The 26,567-nt window shown below is 44.6% G+C and overlaps 1 protein-coding gene across 3 annotated transcripts in view; it reads right to left on the reverse strand.

The window, feature by feature from the left end:
• The window catches only part of LOC147722549 (serpin B6-like), a 325,711-nt gene that overhangs the window by 265,642 nt on the left and 33,502 nt on the right, over positions 1 to 26,567 (reverse strand). The gene's annotated exons all lie outside the window — the stretch shown is intronic.

The following is a 26,567-nucleotide window of genomic DNA, read 5'->3' on the forward strand; positions in this document are numbered from 1 at the left end:
GGTTCCTGGTGAGCCTTGCATTCTCCTCTGGGGTGCTGGGCGTTCATGGTATTCCTCCTCAGTGCCATTGTGTATTTAATTTTGTCTCATAAAGCTTGTGGAGGTTGTGAACCGCCTCTCCCTGCCTGCTTGCCTTTGGTCCGGCTTTTATAATTTCTTTTGAGTGGTCTTGCACATTGCCTTTTGCTGTTATTTCTGCGTTTGGGTCAGCCCACTCTTGTCTTATACCATGGGCCTGTGCTGGTTGGTCCCCCGGGATCCATTGTTCATTTCTCCGCTGGTTGCAGATGCGCCCTCCTCAGAGATGTGTTCCCTCTTTTGGGGATCGGCTTGGTTCATTTCCTCCTTCGCCACTCGTTCTAGCTCCTCCTCTAGGAATTGTCCTGTTTGTTTTGGTTGGTTGGAGCGGTGTTGGTAAATCGCTTATGCTTGCATTATTCAAGTAGAGGACTGTGTTGGGAACTTTAATGAATGCGAATTTTGGTTGAAAACCCAGTTTATTGCTGGAAGGGCTGTGTAAATAATCACAAGCTCTAGAGCCTCCAGGACTGGTTGACCGGGGGGAAAATCAGGGAGGGTTCTCCTTCCTCGCCTTCGTTCTTTCCCTTGGCCTTTCCATTTCCAGTTACTTCGTTACACACATCCATTAAATCCCTTTTGAGGTTCTTTGCTTTTCTTAATCTTTTCGGGGGATTTGTAGGTGCTGCGTTGTTCCTTGGCTTCCCAGACTTCATTCCGTGTTTTTTCCTCTTCTCTTTGTCCTTTGTCCTTTCATATCCTTATATCTCCTTGTGTCTCCTGTTTTCCCCCTTTTCTCAGCTGCTTTTGGATTAATAAGGGGTTGATAGGAGTTGATGGGAGTTCAGAGTGGAATTTAGCAAGAGTTAGTGAGGGTTAATGGCTCCCTGCTGTAACTAACACAAACGGCTACTGCCACCGCAGTAGTTTCACCCCTTTTATACAACCCCCTCAGCCTCTCTAGGGTTTTTTCCTGCCCCCGACTCAAACCTCGAGCTTCTAGCTCCTGTATCACTGCTTAGGCACAGGAGTGAGGGGGAGGGGGGAGGATGGGAGGGCAGGAGGTGCTGGGGGTGTAGGGGGGAGCGGCAAGTGGATTGGTTTGGCAGCTTAGCTTAGCCCATTTTAATTAGGCTTAAAAACTTGAGTTGGACAGATTTCAGTTTTTAAGTTGGTATTTCCCCTTTAATGGCAATGCCTGGCAGCAGGGGACGAAAGCAGCACAAACGCAGGAGGGAGAACGCTCACCGGTTGCAGCTTGGCTTGGCCCGGCTCATGTCTGGCTCGTGTATCGAGAAAGGCGGGGCTGCGGGCCTCACCATCCCCTTTGCTCATGCCGCCTGCTCGCTCCTCCGCCGCTCACTCCTCCAGCGGCTACCCCCGCAGGCAACAGGGCCGTCGGTCTCTGCACCCCCGAGTGCACCAGGTGCCGTAGGCTGTGCGCGGTATGTTTTGTTCCGCGTACCGAGAGCCGTGTGCCTGGGTCGTATGCTTGACACCAGTGCGACTCTTTGTCAGGGCACAGGGCACAGCGCTCGGACCTCGGACTCTCTGCCGCTACTTCTGCCCCAGCCCGCCGCTCCAGCACCTCTCCTGACTCCTGACTCTATGCACTGTGCACTGTGCTGCTGCTGCTCAATAGCGCCCAGAGATTCAGTGGAGACTTGTGTTGCTCCCTGATGCTCCCATCATCCCACCCTTCTATTCCTAAGTCCTATAGTTAGGCAAAGCATATGCTCCATTGGAAGCGGTGCAGTATCTGGGAGTCGTTTTCAACAGCTTTATTACTTGAGCCCCATGCAAATGCGGACACTAAAAATGCCAACTGCCTACCATCTGCATCGACTGTCCCAAAGGGAACACATGGCAAAATTCCGACAAAGTAACGTTATGGTGCAGGTGGCATTAGGGCTGGATTTCCCACCATGTGAACTGAATGAAGTATGAAGAAAAGGATTACATCAGCTGTACTGCTTTGCACAACCCTCGGTGAGCCACAGTTATAAGTGGCGGAAGGGAGCACTACGTTGTACTTTCTGTTAGAAAGGATGAGGAAATCGAGCGGAGGTAATGAGTCACTACTTGCTACGATCTAATTGGTGTGTTCCTGCAAGGGAGATACTACTGAGAGAGGTAATGTGAGCTCTGGACGTTTCCTGAGATGCTGAGTACAAACTATGAAGTGATGGAAGGACTCTTAAGACCCAAGGGCTGGATGGTCTTCAACTTCGTCAAATTCTAGCAGGGCCGACTGACAATACTGACGTTGGCCACAACGTCATCTGACTTCCAAAGATCACTGAGAGTTGACTAAGTCAACTAATCAATTACCTTGTGGTCACCATGATTATAAACTAAAATAATCATCTACGGATGAACGAAGTGGAAGTTTAACTTCATGTAGACCCTGTAAACATTTCTACGTATAATTACTTGGGAGTGTGGCAATAACAAGCAAAATCGAAAATGCAACATATGTGGTAAAGATTAAATTGATCTACTTTCAACACGCACAACGGAAGATACATTTTAAGTTGCATTAGAAAACTGTTGATTTAAATCTAGCACCATTAAAAGCTACATTTTCCAGTGATATTATACAGTGCATTGCTTTTAGGTCGCCAAATGAGTATGATGCTAGAAAAAAAGCTTTTGTAAATGTCTCAAATATATTTTCCATCTTCTCACTTTGTGTTCAGTGAGGCAGCTGAGACTGGAGCTTAGTCTGGATTGAGTAGCCCATATTTTGGCCTCACTGTCTATTTAATATTTGTAGTTTGTGCCAAGTGGCACTTAGTTCTCTCAAATTAATTCCAGCAATCAAAAACTTATTTTTCAATCACAAAACTTTAAACCAAATTGTTGATCAGTTCACGATTGCTGTTTGGGAGGACACGTAATCCGTTGATCAATTCAACAACATGATTAAGGAGAAGATACACAAACTTTTCTTTGATGCAGATATCTACAGTTTAAGTTAACTTAGGAAAGTATATTTTAAACAGTCTACATACCTTCCTTTGAGCAGGCAAACTTACATTTTCTTCTCTTTGAAACAACAAACTCATGCCAGGAACAGGAAGTTTTGTTTACCCCTTCACATCATAGTGGACATAATGTTTGGCTTGGGCTACACAATCCACAATTAAATGCTGATGTTGAAGACTGTGTAGATCCAAGACAGTATCAATAACTCACTTGCTATGTATTTGTTTTTCACAACTGAATGAACGAAGAAGACTTTAGTTTGAAAATTGGAACAATAGAACAAGTTATCCAGCATTGTATAATTGCCACAAATATTTAACACATGTACGAAATTATGGTCATCAAGGTACACTTTTATGTGTGCCGTTCTACTGCTTGTCAGAAGACTGTGCAATACCTTTAACATATTTCCTGGACCACTGCATGACTACTAGGGAACTTTGTGGTTGCATATTTTTCTTGGTGTTCTAGACATTGAGGAGTAGGCTCCCAAAACCCTGTGTACCTTCAAGAAAATAATCTACATTCTCAGTGGGCTCTCATATGTTTCAGTGCGTTTTACGGTCTAAAGTGACTGGAATTAAAAAGGCTCCAAGATCATGGTACGACTCAAAATAATGATTTTTTAAAATATTAGTTCGATCTGTTTTGGAAACAAAAACTGTGGGAGAAGGACTGCATTTGTGTATACATTTAACCCCTTGGCTGCGGGGCTGCTTCACCCCGCTGTGCTGGGGGAGGGGGAGGCGCGCACAGCGCCCCGGTGCTCATGACGAGCTGAGCTCGTCATGACCACACCCGTTTGTGGGGGAACGCTCAGCACAGCAGGGGAATTCACCCAGCATGAAAGCATTCCACGGCTCATGACTAGCTCAGCTCGTCATGAGCACATGGGAACCGTGGCTCATGACGAGCTGAGCTCGTCAGGAGAATAGATGGAGTTAAGGCACTTAAATATCTGCATATAGGTCGACCACAACACTTTGCCCGACGTCATTGAAATGCTGAACAAGTTTAGGGGACATATGTGGTCTAATATTAATCAATATAACCTCAACTATGAACAATTGCGGTTACATTGTGACGCTAGACCCCACAAATCCTGCTTTAGTCCTATAGGTGCATCCAGATATTGCAAGATGCCATTTGCATTAGCCTCAGCTGTGGCTTTAATCAAGTGTATTGTGCAAAAAATCCTGGATGCTTTTAAGAAGAGATCATAGTCCTTGGGAGTGATGTAACCAACATAACATCCTGCATAAGGTTTTGGGCAAATAGAAGGAAGTATGCCTTACTTTGAAAAAAAAGTAGTGCAAACTGGAGTGAGATCTGTAACCTACTCAGGACATATTTTATCTAAAGGTGACTTCAGGTCTAAAATCTTCTTGGTCAAGGCAATTAGGAAAGCACCTTCACCAATTGATAAAGAGCAACTTAATTATTTCCATGGCTTAGTCAAGTTTTGGTTTAAAAAGGATTTTGGCAGTCTTATATAGACCATCTGAGGCACCTGTAAACAATGAGCCCATTTCATTTGGTACGATCAATTACAAGAAGTGTTTACAATCTGAGGTCCCTTTAAACAATGGGCCCCTTTTTATTCGGCCTGATTAATACCAGGTAGTGCTTACAAAAGTCAAATAAGAAATTTCCAAAGTTCCCACCCTGCGAAGTTCTGCCTCCACTCTGCACACAGTTTTGATCACAGTACCAAGGGATTAGTGAGCTTTCCTAATTCTGATACATTCTGAAATATTTGCTGAGTTCATTTACAAACATTTAAATGTTGTTGTGTGCTAGAATAAAAACTTTCCTTTCCACACCCCCAGTAGTTCAGCAAGATGGTCAGATAATTCCAATCACTTGGAATTCAAGGAAAGCAAAGTAAACATTTGGCGTCTGTCTTTGAATGCACAGCAAATGTTACAAGATAAGAACAAGATTTAAAGGCCTTTTTACTGGAAGCGAGCCCTCATTGAAGAATATAGTAAACAGGCTCGGTTCCACAGAAGGTATACACTCATGCTGGACAGCCTAAAACAAATAAAGCCAGCGAAAAGAAACAAAGCAAATGTGAGCTACGAACCAAAAAGTCAATGATAAGCAATGGGTGGAATGCATTCTCATGGAACTTTTCAGAATGCCCCCACGATTTCTTTAGCAAACCAGAAAGCTGCGGTGTCTGGTAGGCAGCAAATTAAAAAAAGATTAAATACACTCAATGTTTTTGTTCCAAACTTTGACCAGTAGGTGCTTAAAAATAATCCATAGAGGGGGTGCACACTTGAATCACTATCAAGCTTACAAAACCAAGCTTACAAAACCAAGCTTGCTGTATCTGAGCTGCACTCCTTGAATCTTTTTGTTATGTACCCAAGTGAAACTTAGGTGAATAATTAAAGCCTTTCACGGAGGTAAAAACCATTGTAAGTAGGATTTACTCACACAAATATTCCACCAGTATGTGGTCTTCGGAATGACTGTGTACTGATTTACACAGAGTGTAAACTTTTTATCTAGTTCCAACTGTAAAGTCGGAGTGCACCCAACAAACTCACGTTTGTAGTTATTCACTTGTTGCAGGCAGTTTACTCTGCTCAAAGACAGCAGCAAATGCATATAGAGAGGGAGAATGGTAAGACCTCCTCCACCTCCTCAAAGCGGACCAGAAACTAGTAGGAAAATAGGTTCCTCCACGCAGATGGGGGTGGGATGTTCCCAATGGAGTAAAAATGTTAAAATTAAAAATACATATTTACGTCACGTTTCACATCAGTATACATACACACCTCTACATTTCTGTGCATTTCAGTATGCCTTCTGATGAGACTTTTGGGAATCTGCAAAAAAACTCGTAGGCTTTCATGATCTGAATTCTTTCTAAAGTTCTTTAAAATTGGTATTGTACTGCAGGCCTAAGGGAGACAATGTCAGACTTCATGAATTGGGCAGTAGCTTATTAAGGATGCTGCGATTCCTCGTCCAAGCAAGGACAATCGCCCCTTAGACTGGAGTCGAGTGAAATACAGCAATTATCAGGGTTCACGGGGGTCCTCAGGACTCTGGTAAACTGCACCTGCTGCACGAATGGTACCTACACCCGTGGAAACGTGCTCATGACATGGACATGGACTATGGTCTCATATGCTGACGACACTCAGCTAGCGGTTACGATCAGCGGGGATGCGGACCGGGATGCCCCCAGGTTTCAGAGCGGACTTAGGGCGGTGGCGAGCTGGATGAAGAACAACTGTCTCCAGCTCAACGCTAAGAAAACAGAGATCATGATCGTCGTCAAGAGATCGGAGCTATGGGGGGACAGGTGGTGGCCTACGGAGCTGGGGCCGGCCCCCCTTCCGGTCACGGAATTAAAGAACTTAGGAGTATGGATGGATCCCTCCCTCAGCTTTGTAGGCCACACGAAGAAAACCGCGGCCTGTTGCTTTGGTATCTTACAGTCGCTTCGCCCTGTTCTGAAGTTCTTTGACCATCGCACCAGGCAGCTGATAGTCCAGGCGAGATAACACTGTAGCCTGGACTATGCCAGCTCTCTTCTTGTAGGGTCCAATGTGGCTGAGGTTACCCGCCTCCAACGCGTCCAGAACGCTGCGGCGAGAGCTATTGTTGGCCTACCCCGTACTTGTTCTGTCTCCAGCACATTGAGATCACTGCACTGGTTGCCTATCAGGGCCAGAATTCAGTTTAAAGTGCTGTGTATGGCGTTCAAGATTTTGAGGGGGGGTAGGTCCCCCAATTCTTGCGGACCTTCTGTCTTGGTATGTGCCTACTCGGCCCCCGAGATCCTTGGGTCATGCACTTACTGTGATTCCCCGATACAGACTGTGTCGGGTCGGTGGCCGTTCTTTCCGGGTCAGAGCAGCCGAGCTCTGGAACTCCCTTCCTGTAGAGATGCGGCTGTTAGACGATCTTTTAGTCTTTCGTAAAGTCTTAAAAACCTTTTTGTTTTAATAAATCACTTCCCTCCTTTCTGTTATGTTTCCTGTGGTTTTGCATTTTTACCTGCCATGCGCCTGGACGCCCCTTAGCTGGGGCAGCAGTGCGCATTACAAATGTATGCAACATAACATAATAAAATAGCAGAAGCAGTCTACTGAAAAGGATCAGCCATAGAAAGAACTTTGCAGGCCTCCAGAGCAAACTCGAAATGCAAACCTTTCAGCAGAATGCAATCACCAAAGTAAGGCTGCTAAAGCGGACATGTACAGATAAAGGAACCAAAAGCAGAAGGAACGAAATCGTGGGTCAAAACACGAATTCAAACAAAACCGCATTCGGCACAGTCAGCTCCGCAGTTTTCTTGTAAATAATACAGTAAGGAAACCAAGCTAAAGGATGGGATGTCTATCCTGATAACTACACAAAGTGTAAACAGAGCAGGAACTGAATCACATCAGATATTAAATTACATACAAACCACTTAATACAGCTACTCAAAGCCATGTTCTCAGCTCAGAAAAAATGCAAAAAAGAGAAGGCATATGAAACGGCACGGAACTCCCATAAAACAAAATCATTAAAGTGACATACTGAACACAACATAAAGACCATCCTATCACTGTACAGGAAGTAAATGTAACAAAAACTTGGACTCTGGCTGATAGCCTTTTGGCTTGGTCGATGCTTCTTTTGCATTGTTATATTTTTGTAAAACATTGCTGTAGGGGAGCTGCTGGGCCCTCAACAATATAAAAAGAAAACATTGGCTAAAAGCAAAAATATATTATGGTCTCAAAAACCATGCTTTGCTACAGTAGTCCCTGGCACTGGGGTAACTTCTTTGGGCCAGTTTCCGATGTCGTTCGGAGGGTCTCCAAATCGGATTTTGCTTTGCCGGATCCGATTCGTAGCCCTGGTTTCAGATCGAATCGTACACAGGTCCGACCGACCAAGTATGATGCGAAGATCGCGTAAGCGCCGACCAAATAATTTCTGGACCCGAACGCTCCGTACGACTCGTTCGTACATGAATCGTGCCACGCAATGGAGCCGAATTCAGACCGAGCACGATGCACGATTCAGACAGCCACTTTGCCTCGGTCTCAGCAAGACGAAACAGCTGTTGGAAGCGTACTTTGGGGGTCTTAGCAGGCCCCCCTTCACCCCAGGCCCACCAAATCTGTCACCGGGTGTATCTATGGGTCCCCCTGAAACAGGCATGCACAGTGTGGTGGTCACCATGGGATGCCCGCCACAGAGTGTACGCGTTTCCCCACCCACCTCTTTTCTGCTATTGGAGCCTGTGTACGAGTCTGTACTCAGGCTTCCATAGAATTCAATGGGAGTCCGAGCGAACCGAGTCCCTAAGCCTACAGGCAGCACCGTACTCGCTCACCCGGACTCCCGGAGCAAGTTTCGCTTGGAAAGTCCTCCGGATCTGAGTCGTATGGAGGGCTTATCTAGCGAGATCAGAATCGGGCCCTTAGTGTGTAGATGTGCTCCTTGTGAAAGAGCAACGCATTGTCGCTCAGTAAACTTAAACAATGGCTAAAATGGGCTGACTCACTGCCCTAAGATGTATGTAAGAAAACATGAATGACAGCAACAGAGCAATTTAAAAGGGCTGGCTAAAAGCCCCTATAAATATGTATACTGCCCATATAATGCCAGACCTAAAACCTCAACACACTGAACAACAACTTAAGTAACTTGAACAAAACAGCAGGGTGCCCTTGTATAGTAGTGCAGGGAACAATAGGAATAAGATATTTTGCCATGGGCAATGTGGTTAGGCATTGTCAAACAAGAGATTTTGTGTTTAGAACTTTTTTTCTATATATTTCGATAATGGCATGCGTCTCACTGGGCTTGAAGCTCGGTGAAAGAAATTAAAGGTGGTGATGAACAGTGGTTAATTTGTAAAAATGAAAGTGAGAGGGCTCCTGGTATTCCACTGTAGTTGACAACACCCGCAGCTCTCATCACTGCAACTGAATGCCAGTGCTGGCATTACATACTAACCATCACATAAAGCAAGTGTAACATTTTGGCCTATTGAAAGTATTGATGCATTACCAAAACAGTAATAGTGTGAAAAGCACATGACAAGAAAAAACCCAAAACAATTAAAAAAATAGAGTAAACCTTAATAAATAAAATGACACCACAAGTAATATCCAATAAAAGGAACCAGAGATAAGATGTTTAAAGCAAGCTGAAGGTTAAAAGTAGCGACACAAAAGGTTAAGCACCAACGACGATTAACTAGTTGCAGTAAATTTGGACCTAGGTAAGTATTGAGGCCAACCGTGATAAAGCACAGGTCAGCTTCAGAAACTAAGTTCGACCAGATCAGAAGTTTTGCATTCAGACTTAGTTACTGAAATAGAAGTTTAAAATCTTCAGCGAGGCAAGGCAGCAGGCTTTGGCAAACAAGGGCTCCATGAGTTCCCACAGCCATTGGATGAGGTACATGTAAATCCATTGATGTTTGCCGGGAAAGCGCAAAGTGGGATACATTTGAATTTTGCACCCACGGAACATCCCTCTCCGGCTTGATACTTTTGGTGACTTTTTCCAGTGAAGATTTCCAATTGGGCAAAGCTGCAGCCTATAGCCAAAGACGGCTTCCCATGGCCAGATAACTTCTCCATAAGGTCCCGCTGAATCAGATTTGCTCCTGCGGGAAAGCTCAGAGTGGGTGAAAACTGAATCTTCAACCCAGTGGCAACACACATTGGTCAGATCAGCTTGCCAGGTTTGTCCCGATCCACCGGAGAACATTGGAGTCCCAAATTTCTCTAGATGTTAGAAGCAGTACACATGGACACAGTCCAGGATTCTAGAAGTCAGGAACAGCACTTGGGGTTCAAGACTCACTCCAGCAGAAGCTATCAACAGGGTCCAGGGTAGATCCAGTTGGATCTGGTCAGCTGGGCAGTTCCAGAAAAGGCAACAAAAGGGGGGTTGCTGGACTGTTCCAATGGGAGATTGAGGGAGATCTAACTGGCGTGACCAAGGGTGTAGGAGTAACACCCTGGGGCATCCATTTTGTTGGATGGATTTGCCTCACACACCCAGAAGGGTGTCATGCTTCATCATCGGTGGTTGCTCCTCGTCGGGGAGGCGGTGCAATCCCCGACGGGCTCACCTCAAAGAGGGGCTCTTTGGCGGAGATCTTTTAATCCAACAGCCTTATGGTGAGGTGTGGGTGTGTGGGCGGGGATGATGTGTGATAGTGAATGGGGTATTAAAATGTAGACAGGGGTACCGGAATTCACTTTATTCTGGGGGTCCCCTGGCTGCAATTAAAAGTAAGGGGCTAGTTCACTAGGTGTCAACAAGTTAGGTCAGGTGACTCTAGATGAGACTAGGGGTGAAGGTGGTCGACATGTTTCTCGCATTGGGTAATTACCCGCGATTCATCAGGACCTTACAGGGGTGAAAAACAACATGCTAGTGTAATGTGTATACTGGTGTATGTTACCTCTTGTGGGTTGTCCTATGCCCAATGGTCTAAAACTAAAGGCCACATGAGGGGTCGGCGGGGCGAGACATCAGGGATGAGCCCTTAGGTTTTAGCTCGAATCTCCTGTGCCCAGTCTCTGTGACCTACCCTTCTCCGCTCGGCGAGCGGAGAAGGGTAGGTCACAGAGACTGGGCACAGGAGATTCGAGCTAAAACCTAAGGGCTCATCCCTGATGTCTCGCCCCGCCGACCCCTCATGTGGCCTTTAGTTTTAGACCATTGGGCATAGGACAACCCACAAGAGGTAACATACACCAGTATACACATTACACTAGCATGTTGTTTTTCACCCCTGTAAGGTCCTGATGAATCGCGGGTAATTACCCAATGCGAGAAACATGTCGACCACCTTCACCCCTAGTCTCATCTAGAGTCACCTGACCTAACTTGTTGACACCTAGTGAACTAGCCTCTTACTTTTAATTGCAGCCAGGGGACCCCCAGAATAAAGTGAATTCCGGTACCCCTGTCTACATTTTAATACCCCATTCACTATCACACATCATCCCCGCCCACACACCCACACCTCACCATAAGGCTGTTGGATTAAAAGATCTCCGCCAAAGAGCCCCTCTTTGAGGTGAGCCTGTCGGGGATTGCACCGCCTCCCCGACGAGGAGCAACCACCGATGATGAAGCATGACACCCTTCTGGGTGTGTGAGGCAAATCCATCCAACAAAATGGATGCCCCAGGGTGTTACTCCTACACCCTTGGTCACGCCAGTTAGATCTCCCTCAATCTCCCATTGGAACAGTCCAGCAACCCCCCTTTTGTTGCATTCTCAGATACGGACACACGCTGTGACTGGACCTGCCACCACTCCGAGTGGTAAACAGTGTCTGTTGATCAAGTGATCACTTTGTCTTCCTCCCTCCTTTTGACAAGACAGTTCCAGAAAAGGCCACTTGTAGCTGGTTGTGTCTCTGTGGCTTGAACAGTAGGTCAGCTTTATGAACCTTCAAGTCCACTTCTCTGTCCTGGGTACAAAAGGGAGAGCAGGTCTAGTCCTTCAGGGCTCTTCTCAGGTCTCAGACAGCATGTTCAATCCTCTTCTGATCTCCCTAAATCAGATCCAGAAAGCATTCGGAGGAAGGTGCTGGGTATGCCACATTTATGCTTGGTACTAGCAAGTGGGTGGGGTGGCTCCTGACTTCCGCCTAACCAATGAAGTAAATGTTCCCAGGGTTTACCCTACCCACTTTCGCAGCATTTCATGTGTGCCCTACTGCAAATAATACTGCAGTGCCCATCTCTACCTAAATCCAAGATGGTGAAAGCCCTCTTCCCTTGTGTACAACCTGTGTGACCAAGGTAGAGGTGCGGCTACATAATTAGCAACCCCTCCTCTGTGATCCCTTCAAACCAGTTCGAAGGGCAGCCCTCCCCAGAGCAATTAGAGCTTAGCTGACTGGACAAACAAAGAAGGGGCTGCACAAGTGTCATCTGACATCTGCCTGTGATGAAAGGTGCCTCTGAAAATAAAGTTCCTGGGAACTACCCAAATGGCCACCCTGCCTGATGAACAGAACAGATCCTCACACACAAGCCTTTGTCTTCTGCTCTGGGTGCAAATTTCACACCTCATTCAGGGTTAAGCACGCAGAGGGCTGTAGCTGGAGGCTAACGCAAGTGGGCCTACAGAGTTTAGGCAAGACAAATGTAACTTTTTAAAAGTAAATTGGACTTAGTATTTATTTAAAAAAAAATATAATCAGACTTCAACGGTGTGTTGGTATTTCAATTCAAATCAATTCATTATGTCTTTATTTCGAATAAAATTCAAAAAAGACATACAATAAAAAAAAATATATAAAAGCTACTGCAGACAAGTCCCCAATTTAAAAAAAGAGTGAGGCAAGTAAACAACATCAGATCATATCATAGCAATTAATTTAAAAAAGTGTTCCATTTCTTTGTACGGATCAGCCACGCCCAAACCAGAAATTTAGCTACACAAATCACAGACATTTCAGTTCTAATATCACGTAATTTCTGGAAGGCTTCACGATGTCCCCTATAATCCAAAGTTACACATATAGGTTTCAGCCATTTAAGTCGAGGGGATCGATATGCTGGACATGCAAAGAACAAATGGCCAATGCTTTCTACCTGGTCGGGACATCAAAAGCATTTATTGCTTGCATTCTTCGCCCACTTAGTAGTAAAGGAGTTGATGGGTAATGTACCTACACGGAACTGGTGATACAGTTTACGGTCTAAGGTTTTGCAGATCAAATCCCAGTAAGGCTCAAGGGACGGAGTTACCTTATGTGTTAAAGAGTGCCGTTAAGTTATTGTCCGAAGAGTGGGTGACCAGTATAGATTTTTTCGAAGCCCAGAAGAGATCCTTAAACTCTTGTTTTGATGGAAAACTGGTGCACCCAGGGTTTATCCATAGCTCAGGGAGACCCATTGTATACAGTATTTGTTTGACTTACCTGATCCATGGGATTCTATGAGCGCCCCACAGTGATTTCACCTCATCCAGTTCATGGGCGAAGAGGCTAAGTTCTGGAGTCGTCCAGAGCCGACGCCAGAGTGCCACTAGACGAAACTGTGCCATCTCGTCTAAAGGTCTACAACCTAGGTCTAATAGCAGTGGTGTAATGGGTGAGGATTGTGGAAGCCCTACCAGGTTCCGTAGGAACCTGTTCTGTGCTATAGCCAAAGCTGACAAGTCCTTATAACCCCATATGTCGGCTCCGTACAGGGTTGCTGCATTGACCTTGGCCTCAGATTTTTAGTGCTGGGGTTATGCGTTTGGTCAAGGATTTTTTTTGTTCCTGCAGTAAGCAGCCCGTTAGGTGGACTAATTTGAGTTTTAGTGCCTCCAACTGGGGGTTCCAACTAAGTTGATGATCAAGGGTCACGCCCAGATACGTCATGACCTTGACCTGTTCAATTGGGACACCATTCAAAGTAACCGAACTTTAAATTGGGGATTTCTTGTTAAAAACCATAAATTTAGTTTTATCAACGTTGATCTGCAAGTCGTTGATCTTACAGAACTCTGCAAACCTATTCAGGGCTGCCTGTAACTCGCTCCGGGTTTTAGAAAGGAGCAGGGTGTCGTCGGCGAAGATTAACATAGGATATTTTGATCCGCCCAGGGTAGGTGCATCAGTCTGTGTATTATTAAAAAAATGGACTACCTGGTTGATAAATAGGAGAAACAGGGCAGGGGCCAACACGCAGCCCTGGCGCACCCCTCGGACTGGGAAGCTGTTGGTCACCTGACCCTGCCTCCCCCACCTTACCTGAGCGAAATTGTCCTCATGTAATCGCCTAACTGATTCCAGGAGTTCAACAGGAAGGCCCATAAGTCTGAGAGCTTCCCATAGTTTCACCCTAGGAACTGAGTCGAAAGCCGACTTAAGATCAACGAATGCGGCATAGATAACCCCGCCACCCAGGAAAACCACCTTCCAATAGAGCATGGTGAATCGAAACACCTGGTCTAAAGTGCTGGTGCCTAATCTAAACCCTGCCTGCATAGGGGAAAGTATATTGTTCTCCTCAATCCACCCCTGAATTCTAGCTAAAGCAATTCTTGATACTATTTTTTGGATCGAAGCGATCAGGCTTATGGGGCGATAGTTATTTGGCAATGATCGATCCCCTTTTTTATATACTGGCAGTTTCTCAGCCCCTTTCCAGGATTGAGGAATTCTTGCCCCTGCTGCGATAGTATGTAATAGGGTGATGTATGGGACCCATAAATCAAGGTTTAGTTTGAAAATGTCCGCTGGTATGGCGTCTAAACCTGGGGCTTTACCAGACTGGACAGAACCTAAGGCATGTAGCGTGTCTGAAGCGGAAAATTTGAGCCTATCCCCCGGGTTTATAGGTATTGCCCCCACCACGGGCTCGGTTGCCAGTTCGTGCTCGGCACTCATGTCTTTAAATTGCGCAAAAAAAAAAATTCCACCCAGTCCAGAGCAGAAACGTGGTTGACCGATATTTGGGAGTCAGGGTCCCTACCCCATCTGACTCTCCCAAAATTTCACTTGATTAGATGACTCACAGGCTTTAAGGAGATCTAACCAGTAGGAATCGTCCCAATCCCGCTTAGCTGCCCAAAGGACTGGTTTATAAAGCTGCCTAGCAATCCTAATATCATGAGTAATCCTGGATTTAACAGCAGCTATTAATTTGCTGTGGGCTTCTCTACAGCTCTTATTGTACCAGCTTTTGTGTGATTTAACTATCTTATTTGATGGCTTGGTGAGGAGATTTTGAAGTTCCGTAAAACACTTCTCATGAAGATTAATAGTTAAGGAATCGGCTCCACCAGAGGGGGATAAAGCAATCATCCTATCCCTCGTTTCTAAGACCAACTCCTCTATTTTACGGATAAGCTCTGGGTCAGCTATGACCCTAGACCATTTAACTCGTCTCCTGTTGTCACACAAAACTAAGTCGGACGTTAGGCAAGTTGTTTCCATTTGGGGGATCACCCAGTCCGGGAACCCTGAGCCCCAAGGAGAGGGGGTTGTGATCACTCTCTGGCCTAGACTCTACCACCATATCTATTACATGTGGCCAGGATTCTATGTTGACCAAAATATAGTCAATTCGACTTGCGCTGGTCCCATTATCAAAAGTTGGCCTCCCTATGTTGTCAGACGGAGTGCGGCCATTCACTGCCCGAAGACCCCACTCCAGGCAGAGTCCCAGGCAGCGGAGGGCCGCCTCCGTGCCCCTGACACCCTTACTTATGGTTAGAGGGGGAATATTACAGGCAGTATCTTCATCTATTCCCACATCTTCTGCTAGACTAAAGATGGGTTCGAATGAGCAGTTCAGGTCACCTGCTACTATGACAAAATGGTCGCCCTTGTGCTCCTTCAGAAGATGTTCTAAATCATTCAGGACTGGTTGCTTCCTCCCACCCTGACAACCTCGGGCATAGATATTAATTAGGAGAATGTCTTTGCTATTATCCTTACTCAGGCTGATACATAGGAGGTTGGCATTCTCTACCAGGATTTCCCTAACACGGAATCCCAGGGTATTTCTAAGCCACACCGCAAGTCCTCCTGAAGCCCTACCCCTAAGGCCCTGTTTGGCCGGTTTGTGATAGTTCAGGAAGCCTACTCTAAATAGAGGGACGGTTGTCCAAGTTTCCTGGAAAACGACGATGTCATATGTGTCGATAAAATCGACCCAGGCATCGTTGTCCAGGCGACCCCTTAGTCCTGCAATATTCCATGAGGCCACCCTGAGTGTATCTACTGGGCTATTAAGTGGGTTGGTCTGCGGTAAGCCCAGGTCCCCTATCCTGATCTTAGTTGGGGTATTAACATGACCCAGGCTGAAGCCTTTGGAAAGGGTTGAACAATCCATACAGGTTACTAGAGGTGTTGGGGGAACAGTCACCTGAGGGGGAATGAGTTCTGTGGGATGCACAAGGGCGTCAATCAACCTCATCCAAACAGCCGAACATATTAGAAGTTGGAGCCCCTTGCCACCAGTTGTTTTGATTTTGCCAGCCATCCCTTCGACCTTTCCGTCTAGAATTTTGAACAGTTGACCAGGTCCCCTCCATCTCATACTGCTGCCGTGGTGGGTAGAAAAAAGTAAGGGGTCTGACTACAATGGAAGGGTCGTCATCTCGAGAGGCCCATGAACAGAGATGCTGAGCTGTATGTGGATCTGCAAAGGATACTACTATACAATCACCGGCAATAGACTTACATGTAGGGCCTACCCAAGGTACTCTACGTACCATTAGTACCCAGCTTCTTTGATGGTTAGGGAGCTGTCTATTTACATTAAGCCAGTAAATGACCTTATTCTTTAGGGACCAATGGTTCTCTTGGGTTTGTGGACCCAGGGCGGGCACGCCAGCTAACACAATAACATAGGGCCCAGCTTCTGGTGGCAAGTCGATAAAACCCCCACGAAAATTCGAACGACTGGATTGCTGAGAATGTGTATTCATGGTTGCTGGCCGATTAGGCTGGTGAGGAGCAGCTTGTGGCCTTGGGATAGAGGGTGCTATACTTTGGGGGGGACGGGTACTTGGGACTGTAGATGTTGGTATTTCAATAAATGTCACAACAGTCCAAGAAGGAACTTTTTGCCCTTTCTAGAGATAGCATTATTAAATGTAATATTGCATCCAAGTCTTCCTATGGAACCACCAGCCTTCCAACAGTGAAAATAGCTTTTGGTGGCTTTTCACTGTAAGGGCATAAGTAAAACTACAGTTCTACATGTCCTACTTTCAAATGCCATTCACTCTCCTTTCTGGGCAGTAGGGCCCTTCTTAGGGGGTGACTTAATATTTAATGGGATTATATTGATAGATAGAATTAAAATTTAAAAGCTACTTTAGTGAGGCTACAATAGTAGGCCTGAAGTCACTGTTGTGGATGGCACAATGTGTACTGCAGTCCGCTAGTTACATTAAAATTACAGGCCCTGGGTAGAGGTATACAAATGTCATCATACTGAAAGGAAGAGCGGATAAACCTTAACACTGGTTAGCATTGGTCAAGTGCACGGTCCTACAGCCAGCAAAAACAGTGAAGGCAAAAATCTGTGGGTTCACAAAGCAAAAGATGGCCGTTTCCTACACACAGTAACAGCCTATGCACTAAATGGATTGAAGTATATGCCAGAAGTGCTAAGCAAAAAAAAATCAGGCATTCATTGATTTACCAAAGTGTGCTTCTTAATGATATTTCTACTAACACACATTTTATGTGCTAAATTGTCAATTTTTTTGCTGTTCCTAATATAACACCCAGAGAAGAATATTTCCATTTGCATGCTTTTTATGATAGCTAGAATCCTGCTTGCATAGTAATCTAGTACAAATTCAGTGCCAGTGGAGTTAAATGATACAATGTAGCCAGCTTTCTTATGCTTCCTAATAAACTAAAAAGAGCACAGTTGTGTGCCCTGTCTAACAATTGCAGGGTGAGAGTGTAAGGAAGACGCTCTTGTCCCATGCACCTCATGCACGTAAAAGGTATAAAACACCCTAGCAAACAATGAGGGGCAAGCAAACTGACTAGCTGATGGGGAGAGATGCTGCAAATCTAGGGCTCCAATTTGAGGCCTATTGGCATACAGATATGTTGAGTGGAATTAAGATTTGCACAACTCTGCAAGTGTTATGATGTAATGTATTAAGCAGTGGACAAACTAACAGGTTAGGTAGTTGTGATTGACTATGCTTGGGTTGCATTAGGATTTAACCCTGATTTCACTTCTGTTTGCCAGGATGTTTATTATTATGCTGATTAATTGTACTCACCAGATTTATGTGGGAATAGCACAAAAAGAATCGATACATTGTAAAATACCACTATGTGTGCACTAGTTCAAGGGGGTTAAGGGAGAGGCTGTGCAATATTACCCGCAGATGTAAGAGGTCCTAGGACCAGTTTGTCGGACTTCTAACATCGACACTCAATAATAGCATCATTCTTTGGGAGCTGCAAGACCTTCGACAGTTTAACTTTTCTCCCGAAAGGTCATCGTTTCCTGTTGAGGCTTTGAAAATCAAGTATGTGTGATCTCATGATAGGAATGAAAGAGGCTTAGCAAAAAGTGAAAGGGGTATCCACAGAATAAAGAGCTATGTTTTTATTGATTATACGGGGAAATGTATACAACACAAGCCAGAGATCTCACTGGAGGCATACTTGGGCAGTCAAAACACAAGAAAAGTCAAGGGATTAATAATGGTACATAAGGCAGAAGGAAGAATCTGCAGTGTTTTGTTACGCAGACTAAGTGGCGGTCCGACTAATAAGGCCTTTCTAGTGGAGGTGGAACAACGCTGATGAAATGGAGTGGTGAGATACAGTTCAAGTTTTCTGGGAGGAATTTTATTAATTGTTCTTCTAATGTTCAATGTGTAACATATGGGCTTTTGGAGAAGATTAAATGAGTAACAGATCGGCATTGGAAGCATCACAGGGGTGGAGAAATTTGACCTCTAAGTTAGGAATGGAGTTTGGCTGCAACATTTTTCCCAGAAGGCAGCCCTCCACAGAGACTGTAATAGTACCTTAGGTAAGACAGGCCGGGGGCAATCATTGCTAGGACATTCGCTGGTACTATGGAGCATGGAAATATACTGACAAAATACAGGTGGGAAGAGTAGATTCTCACTCTCGATATTGTTTCAGATATGCACACTGCCAGATTCGTTACTGTCTGTGAAGGGAGAGGCTATTGGCCTAGGAAGGGTTTGGGGTGGTGCAGCGGAAGGCAAGCACATTGGAGAACAGGTGGCCAGGGAGGATTTTTTAAGTTGCTGTGCACTTAGTTAACCTTGAGATAAAATGCCAATATATACTTTACTACGTGGGAGGTTTGGTTGGGCAATGTTCTGTTGATTTTAAGAATAATGTACGTGTCATGTGCATAGTTTTAGAAGGTAGGCCAGAGGGATGGAAACAGGAATACCAATGAGGCAGGTAGTTGATCACGATATTAGAGGAAGAAGACAGTCATTAGTCCAGCAGTGGGGAAGCTTGAAGGATTGAAACGGTATACAAAAAGGTATACAATATGCAATTCAACAGACATAGAAGAGGGGACTGAATTGGATGTTGCTGCGTCTATCCACAGGATAGAGTTTGTCTCCAGGTATATCAGGATTGCCCATATCAAAGTCTGTTGCGATGTCCATAGTACAAAACCTCATCATATTCTTAGTTTACTTCAATGCTAAGGTATTCAAAGATTGACACAATAATCGTCTCCTTGCCTCAGTTGAGCAGGAAGCCTGCTGGAGCCAACTCCAGTAGAAGGGTGCTTCGAGTCATGTTTGTAGTTGCCCAGATGCTAACGTGCTCATTCTGTGCCCCCTTGAAAAACTAAAGTCAATCTCATAATGTTAATTCATGATTTTAGATTCCAGGTTGAGCACAATTGGGCTTGTTAGAAAACAATGTTTGTGCCCATTTATTGTGCATCATTTTTTGTTCGTGGTGATTTGGTTAGTTGTTTTTTGTGCTGCTATGCTTTTCTGTGCTACATTATAGCAATGTGATGTGTTGCACTGCGATTGTGGAGGAAACGCCTACACAGCTCAAAAGAAAAGATACATTGGTATCACTAGTGTCAAACGTATTCAAGGGTGCATTGTCTTTGAATTCATGCACTTACCTGGTTGGGGTGCGATGGAGGTGTGCCAACTTCCCAGAGTGCCATGTAGCACAAGTAGGGGGAGGGCGGGACAGTCAGGGCCCCATAAGACTCAAGGAGGACGGTAAAGGTCTCCAGATCAGGCTAGCATGGCCTGCTTGGCAAGAGAGCAACAGAGTAAAATATAAAAACACAAAAGATGTTACAGAGTGGGATTTGCTCACCTAGGATTCAAAACTGTACTTGCATTACGATAAAAACCCAATAACGTGTTATAAAAGCACTGAACTTGCATAGGTAAATCTCATGCAGTCCATCACTAGTGTGTCGTATGAGAGGCACAGTGGTTGTTTGTGAAAGCATGCATCCAAAAAGGTCACGTTTTCAGCTTCATGCCTCACTCTCACTGAAAAGGGTACAACAGGTTTGGTAGCACTAGGTTAAGCAAACAGAGCTTCTGCAGGATTAGTGCTAGCCAAAGGTTGTAGGCAGGATATGTAGTCCAGACTGCTGCTGCAATTCAGCAACAAGGGGTCCATGCAGGTCTAATGTCCGAGAATGATCAGAGAGCTGCTGGGCAGCTCAACATTATATTTACAAAAGTGGGCATTTGGCTGAAGCACAATGATACATCAATAACCAGTATATCTCACAGTTTCGAAGTGCTGCCTAATAAGAGAGTAAAGGTTCCCTCCTTGGAGAGGAGTCTGGTATAGGAGACATCACTGCCTAAGTGGAGACGCTGCAGGGATGCCCTCCAAGTGCTTCTATGGTGGCAAGCTATGTGTATAGTGCCCACAGTAGCTCAAACGAGAAAAATTCAAGTTTATTATTTTGTTTTTACCTATAAAGTTTTATATAGCTAACATGATCCTTGTGGATTTCTGAGCGCTTTACAATGTTCAAGCGGTACAAAAGGGGGTGGTGATGGACAGAGCATCTGAATCAAACACTCCCACCCAGTCAAAAGATCTGGGTTTAATCCATCACCGGACGGAGCATCTGAATCAAACACTCACACCCAGTCAAAAGATCTGGGTTTAATCCATCACAGTTCTTTAGCCCACTCTGCCACCCCAGTTCAGACATGGCTATATGTAAATCAGTCTGACCCTGTGCCTCATGGGAACAGTCCAGCCCGAACTGCCAAGCCATGTCTTCCATGGAACGGAAACAAGCTTCAGAGGACCGGTTTCTGGCATTTCAGCCGTCTTCAGCCCGGCTTGCCTGAATCCAGTGGCAAAGTGAGCAAGGGACTCACGTCTGAGCATAGCCTGCCGCACGTATGGCGGCCAAAAGCGGTCCTAAAGGGGGTGTTGATGGATGGAGCATCTGAATCAATCAAACACTCACACCCAGTCAAAAGATCTGGGTTTAATCCATCACCGTTCTTTAGCCCACTCTGCCACCCCAGTTCAGACATGGCTATATGCACATCAGTCTGACCCTGTGCCTCATGGGAACAGTCCAGCCCGAACTGCCAAGCTCCGTCCATCCCCACCCCCTTTTGTACCGCTTTTGGCCGCCATAAGTGTGGCAGGGTATGCTCAGACGCGAGTTCCTTGCTCACTTTGCCACTGGATTCAGGCAAGCCGGGCTGAAGACGGCTGGAATGCCAGAAACCGGTCCAGGGAAGACATGGCTTGGCAGGTCGGGCTGGACTGTTCCCATGAGTTGAATTTATCTAACATCCACTATCACACATCCGCAGATGACAAACAACTGTACCTGAAAAGGTATTCAGTCTCGACACAACCATTAAAAAGAAAAATTCTGGCTGACCTGTAACCACCTCAAACTAAACACTTTCAATTGCCCCACCCGAACACTCACCAGACACCGCAGGATGGTGAAACAACTAACTGCTTTTAACTGCTTGCCACACATTATAGATTCAATGAGAACTCTGGGAAAAACGCTTGACAAGAACCTGAACATGCAGGATTCCATCAGCTCTGCCACCAAAGGAGCAAGTGTCCACATGAACATCTTAAGAAAAATAAGACTCTTCCTACTGCCTCATGAGTTCAAATCAAATGTTCAAGCCCTAGTGATTACCAGGTTGGACTATGGAAGTGCAACCCTTTGCGGCCTACCCAAATCTAATTAAAGAAACCTGGATTCCAACGTTGAATATTGTTCCAATTGTTTTCAAATCACTTCTACGTTGTTTACTTTATGTTGTATGTATGCACAGGACTGTTGCTACTTTTATAGGTGGTAGGATTTTCCTCCACAAATTAAGGAGGTTATTAGGGTTTCCCCTTCCCAGTTAGTAACGTACCTAATTGTTTCAGGTCTAACACAACGTTAATTAGCTGAGCGCCATCACTTCCTGTATACAAAAACCCTGTTCTCTTGTATCGTTTTACGGAGTTAGTTTGGAATGAATTTGAGAAGGTAGTGTTCGCCATTGTTGGATAAAAGTCTTTATGGGGTGGTACATATTGTGTATTGTGGCTAGTATTTGCCGTCTGTTTCCCTCTGTATCTTCCGAATGTGGATGTGGTGCACGTTAGTGGTGGAAGGGGACTGTGGAGTCAACGTTAAGAGCTTTGAAGGCTTAGGTGGCTGTTAGTCCTTTATTTCTGTGTTACACAACTGATTTTGGTCCCGTGAGGAATAAGACTGAGTGGAAAGGTGTAGTAAAAGGTTGTGATGTCCTAAGCCTCACTGTTCTTTGTTGCGGTGGATGTGCAAGATGTTGTGATATGTGCCAAAGGTAGAGGGGAAGTAGGATTAGTTAGAAGTATAAAAGAGGGTGGGTTTAATATATGATTAATAAGATTTTGAAAAAAGTGATTAGCTATATCTTTGGGTATGTGGGTGACAGAGGGTAGCTTACCCAGTGGTTGTGTTAGGTAGGAGGCAGTTGTGAAGGCGTAGGTGACTGGATGGTAGTTGTGATGAGATGGAAAGCAGATGTTGGGGTCGGTCAACTTATGTTGAGTGAGGATGGAGAGGTTGGTTTATTGTTGAGGACTGATTGCAGAGACGGTGTGCAGAGAACTGGCGGAAGTGTATTAGTAGTAGATTGTAAAATGTGTGTTTCTTATATGAGTGCTTGTGGGTCTGGGGGTTTTAAAAAGGAGAGGACAGGTGTGGGGAAAGAAGACAGAATTGAATGATGGAAGCATTATCTTGGGTGATGTTTGTAATAAGAGGAAGGCTGGTCTGCTTTCATCCTTACTGTGAGTGGTCAGTAGATGTGTGGAATGTAATAACTGAAGGAATATTCTAGCTGGGAGGCTCTAATCAACTAGGAGGTTTGTAGGGTTGTTAGCACGTATAGAGGTGTTAGGCGGAGAGGTGGTCTGATATGTGGGACGATGACAAGGGGCATGGAGAGGTGGGGTGTTGCAAGTGGAACTATGAGATGGTGTGTGAATTGGGAAAGCATTGGAGGACAGATCAGTATGTACAGGTTGTGAGTGATATTAGGGTGATGAGGGACGTAATGGGTGACATCAAGTGTTAATGAGCCTTGTGTCTGTGTGTACATAATAGAGTTGCAATATCTAGTAGTTATTCAGTAGTGGGATAAAGACATGTGTGGACTGGGTGCAGTGCATAGAATGGAGTGGACTGGATTACCACCGCTCTTTAGCTGCCTGGCAATTCTGGATTAGAGTTTCTGACCCCAACTACTTTCCATGCCCAACAAGAAGAGACCCTTAGCCTTCCACTCTTTGCACGGACGCCAAGACCAGAAGCCCTAGGAAGAGAAGTTTAACAGTACAAGACTTGAGGGTGGTGATGGGGGTAAGACCCTTGCTGATGAAATGGGTCAAATTACCCCAGGTAAGCATAACCAATACAGCATACATATGTACCAGAGTGTGGTCTATGGGAGAGAGATCAGGCTTTTCAGACAATCAAAAAACCCACTAGGTCAAAACAGGAAGTTAGAAAGCCCTCAGATTTGCAGTAAATCCTCTTTTAATATACAAAACGGTATGCATGCACATGTTTCAAGGTGAATAGCAGAACTTAAGCTATATTCTGTTTTTTAACCTAGTATTCCTTTCCATTTCCTAGATTGAGAGCAAGGATGTGTACATGGTGGCTGCAGTGGTCTAGGGTATGTAGATAAGCAAGATAAAATGAGGCGTTCTGAGAACCCAAGGAAACACCTGGATGTTTGCAAAGAGGAAGATCATGATTGTATTACAAGTTTCCAAAGCTATGGATAAAGCAAACAATACTGAGTGAATCTATTGAGCCAAGCATGAAATCTTGGGTCAGTTTCTTACATTCAATGCAGTTTTAGGTGAAAGGTTTTGTTTTCAGTGTTCAGAGAGCTGCATTTTTGCTTTGAACAGCAGGCAAAGTTGCACTAGTGAGCTCTTTTCTTGGATCACTATGTTTTGGTGCTGCATGCAAGCGATGAAGGAAGTTTGAGGTGTTCTGTGGGATATTAGAAAGGATAGTCTAGAGCATTTGAGGTGTTACAAACATGTTTGTAACGTGGTGCATAGAGTTGTGTATTAAAATCATGGTAGAGTGGGCAAGAGGGAATGGGCGGTCACTTGTGGGTGGCAGGAGATGTGAAGGACTCAAAGCTTTCTACCATTAGTGTCAGCACTTTGGACATGCCGTGTTTGATGTAGTGGGTAATGCACGTACTGGCAAGGTGGAGTAACATCTTTTAGGAGGAGCAGGCAATATGTTCACGTGGGTGTCCACTTTTCAGATTAGTGTGTGGTAGGCAGGAAAGCAAGGTAGATATGTCTAGGGGTTGGCTTGGGTGTGGAGGAAAGTATACTTGATCCAGCAGGGGATTTTATCTTACTTGGGTGTGCTTTCTATTATAAAGCAGGTGGCTAACTGGAGGCGGTTTTTCTTTTTTTTCTTTAAGAGTTTTATATAGCGCAAACTAGATCTGAAGATACCGCATATCAGAGCGCTTTACATGAGCACCAGTTTCGTTATATAAGGACACATTCATTTTTCTTTTTTTTTTTTTTGTTAGGCACAGGGAAATTAAGTGATTTACCCAGAATCACAGGATGTTCAGCGTTGTTGCAGAGACTCTAACCCGGTTTCCCAGCTTCGAGGTTGACCGCTCTAGCCATAAGGCCATATCCTCTGTTGGGTTGGCATGGGGTGGGTGTTAATGTTGTGCTCGTGCAGAGAGACATATCTTCAGTTAGGGAGATGGTGTTCTCATAAGAAGCTTATTTTAAGACTTCTTTCAGAAGTAGGATCTCTAAGCCTCTTGATGCATTACCTAGAAGTGGTCTATAATATGAGGTTCAAGGAAGGAGGACTCCCTGGTGTTGTGTTAAAAAAGACTGATCACAAGCTGGCATTGCACACTCCAGCTATTGGAGTTGATGGAACATCCTTTGCCCTTATAGTCTGATGAGTTACCACAGTGCACTTCTGGGATAACACCTTACGTGAAGTGCCAGATTCTGTTTCTCTAGTACCAAGCATTTAGATTACTTGGAAACCTGGCAGCTTTATATGCTTGGAAGATGCAGGATAGACTTCTCTTAGAACAGAATGTCTTGACCAAGTCTTGAATGTACTGATTAGAGATGATCAGTTCAACTGAGTCCCCGATGTACTGCAAATCAAACAGTCTGCCACATCTGTGGTGTTCACCATTTTGTTTTTAGCAAGAAGGAACAATGTTTGGTAGAGAGTGACACCTGGCTCCAAGACAATGAAACCAGAATAGCACATTGCCTGGGCACTTTATTGCCACTGCTGGCTATCCTACTGCTTGTTTTCCAAACCTGGACCAACTGAAAGACCCCCCCCCTTTATTTAATACAGAGCAACAATACCCTTTACCTCGAAGGAGTAGGTTGATGCCACACCAAAACACACTAGACAATTTATTTCCTGTCTAAGCCAATAGGTCTTCTGAGAACCTTCCTGAAAAAGTTTCCCTACTAGCGGGCCTTACCAGGAGAGAAGAATCCAATTGTATTGGTCAATGTAGGGCTACTCCAGTGAAGAGGATTAGCTCATTCTCGCTGATGTGAGATTACAAAATAGCCAATTCACAAAGGAGTCCTTCCTGGGCTCATTCAAATCTCACACAATCTGCACCCTTGACAGAAGTGGCATCTCTAGTTTATTCCTTTGCGTATATATTTTTTAAACTAGTGTACTGAAACACATTTAGGAACTGAATAAAAACTGACTGTGATGGTTATGAAATGTATTAAAACTCACATTTGGAAAATATTCAAAACATGCCAATATATTAATTCATGTAAAGTCCATGAAATTCGATATTGCATGTGTGCAATCAGCAGACAACCGAGATTGACAAGCTGCTTCTGCTAACAGTTTCGTGGCACTACACCAAGCTGTGAGTAAATGTAAACCATTATCAGTAATTTCCCTTTGTCACAAAAATTATTTAAGTGAACGTTTTAACTTTAAACGGAAACTATTTTTGAAAATCATTTAGTTACACTTATCATGATTGTTTTCAATGGGTAAAGTCTGCTCATGGCCTTTGCCAAGGCAGAAAAGTAAAAACAATCCTCCTGTCAGGATTTGAAGTACATTACAAGTGACTATAGGCAGTCAGAGTTGGTGCCATTAAAAATATATTAAGCTAAAGAACATATATAGATCTGAATTCGACTTAGCCCAGGATTAGCCAACATTTGTGCTAGGGCGAAATCCATGAAACATTTTCTGAAAAATAATTGTGTACATGATCCCCTTTTAGTTTAATTATATGAAAATGTATCCTAAGTGAATAGTCTCAAAAATTGGCACCCAAATCTCTTAGACCAAGCCTGCAACAGGGAGGTAAACACTGGAATATACTGCAAAATGAAAGACCACCATCCAGGTTTCTGTAGGCGCGGAAATATGTTGAAATAGCAGGTGCAATGTGGTGGATTTTCACATACTAGTCTAATTTACTCATTTATCTCACATTTTGCTGCATTTAGACAGCACCAATATACGCATTTGGGAGGTAATTTGTGC

Source organism: Lissotriton vulgaris, chromosome 4_1 (assembly GCF_964263255.1).
Source record: "Lissotriton vulgaris chromosome 4_1, aLisVul1.2, whole genome shotgun sequence".
NCBI lineage: Eukaryota > Metazoa > Chordata > Amphibia > Caudata > Salamandridae > Lissotriton > Lissotriton vulgaris.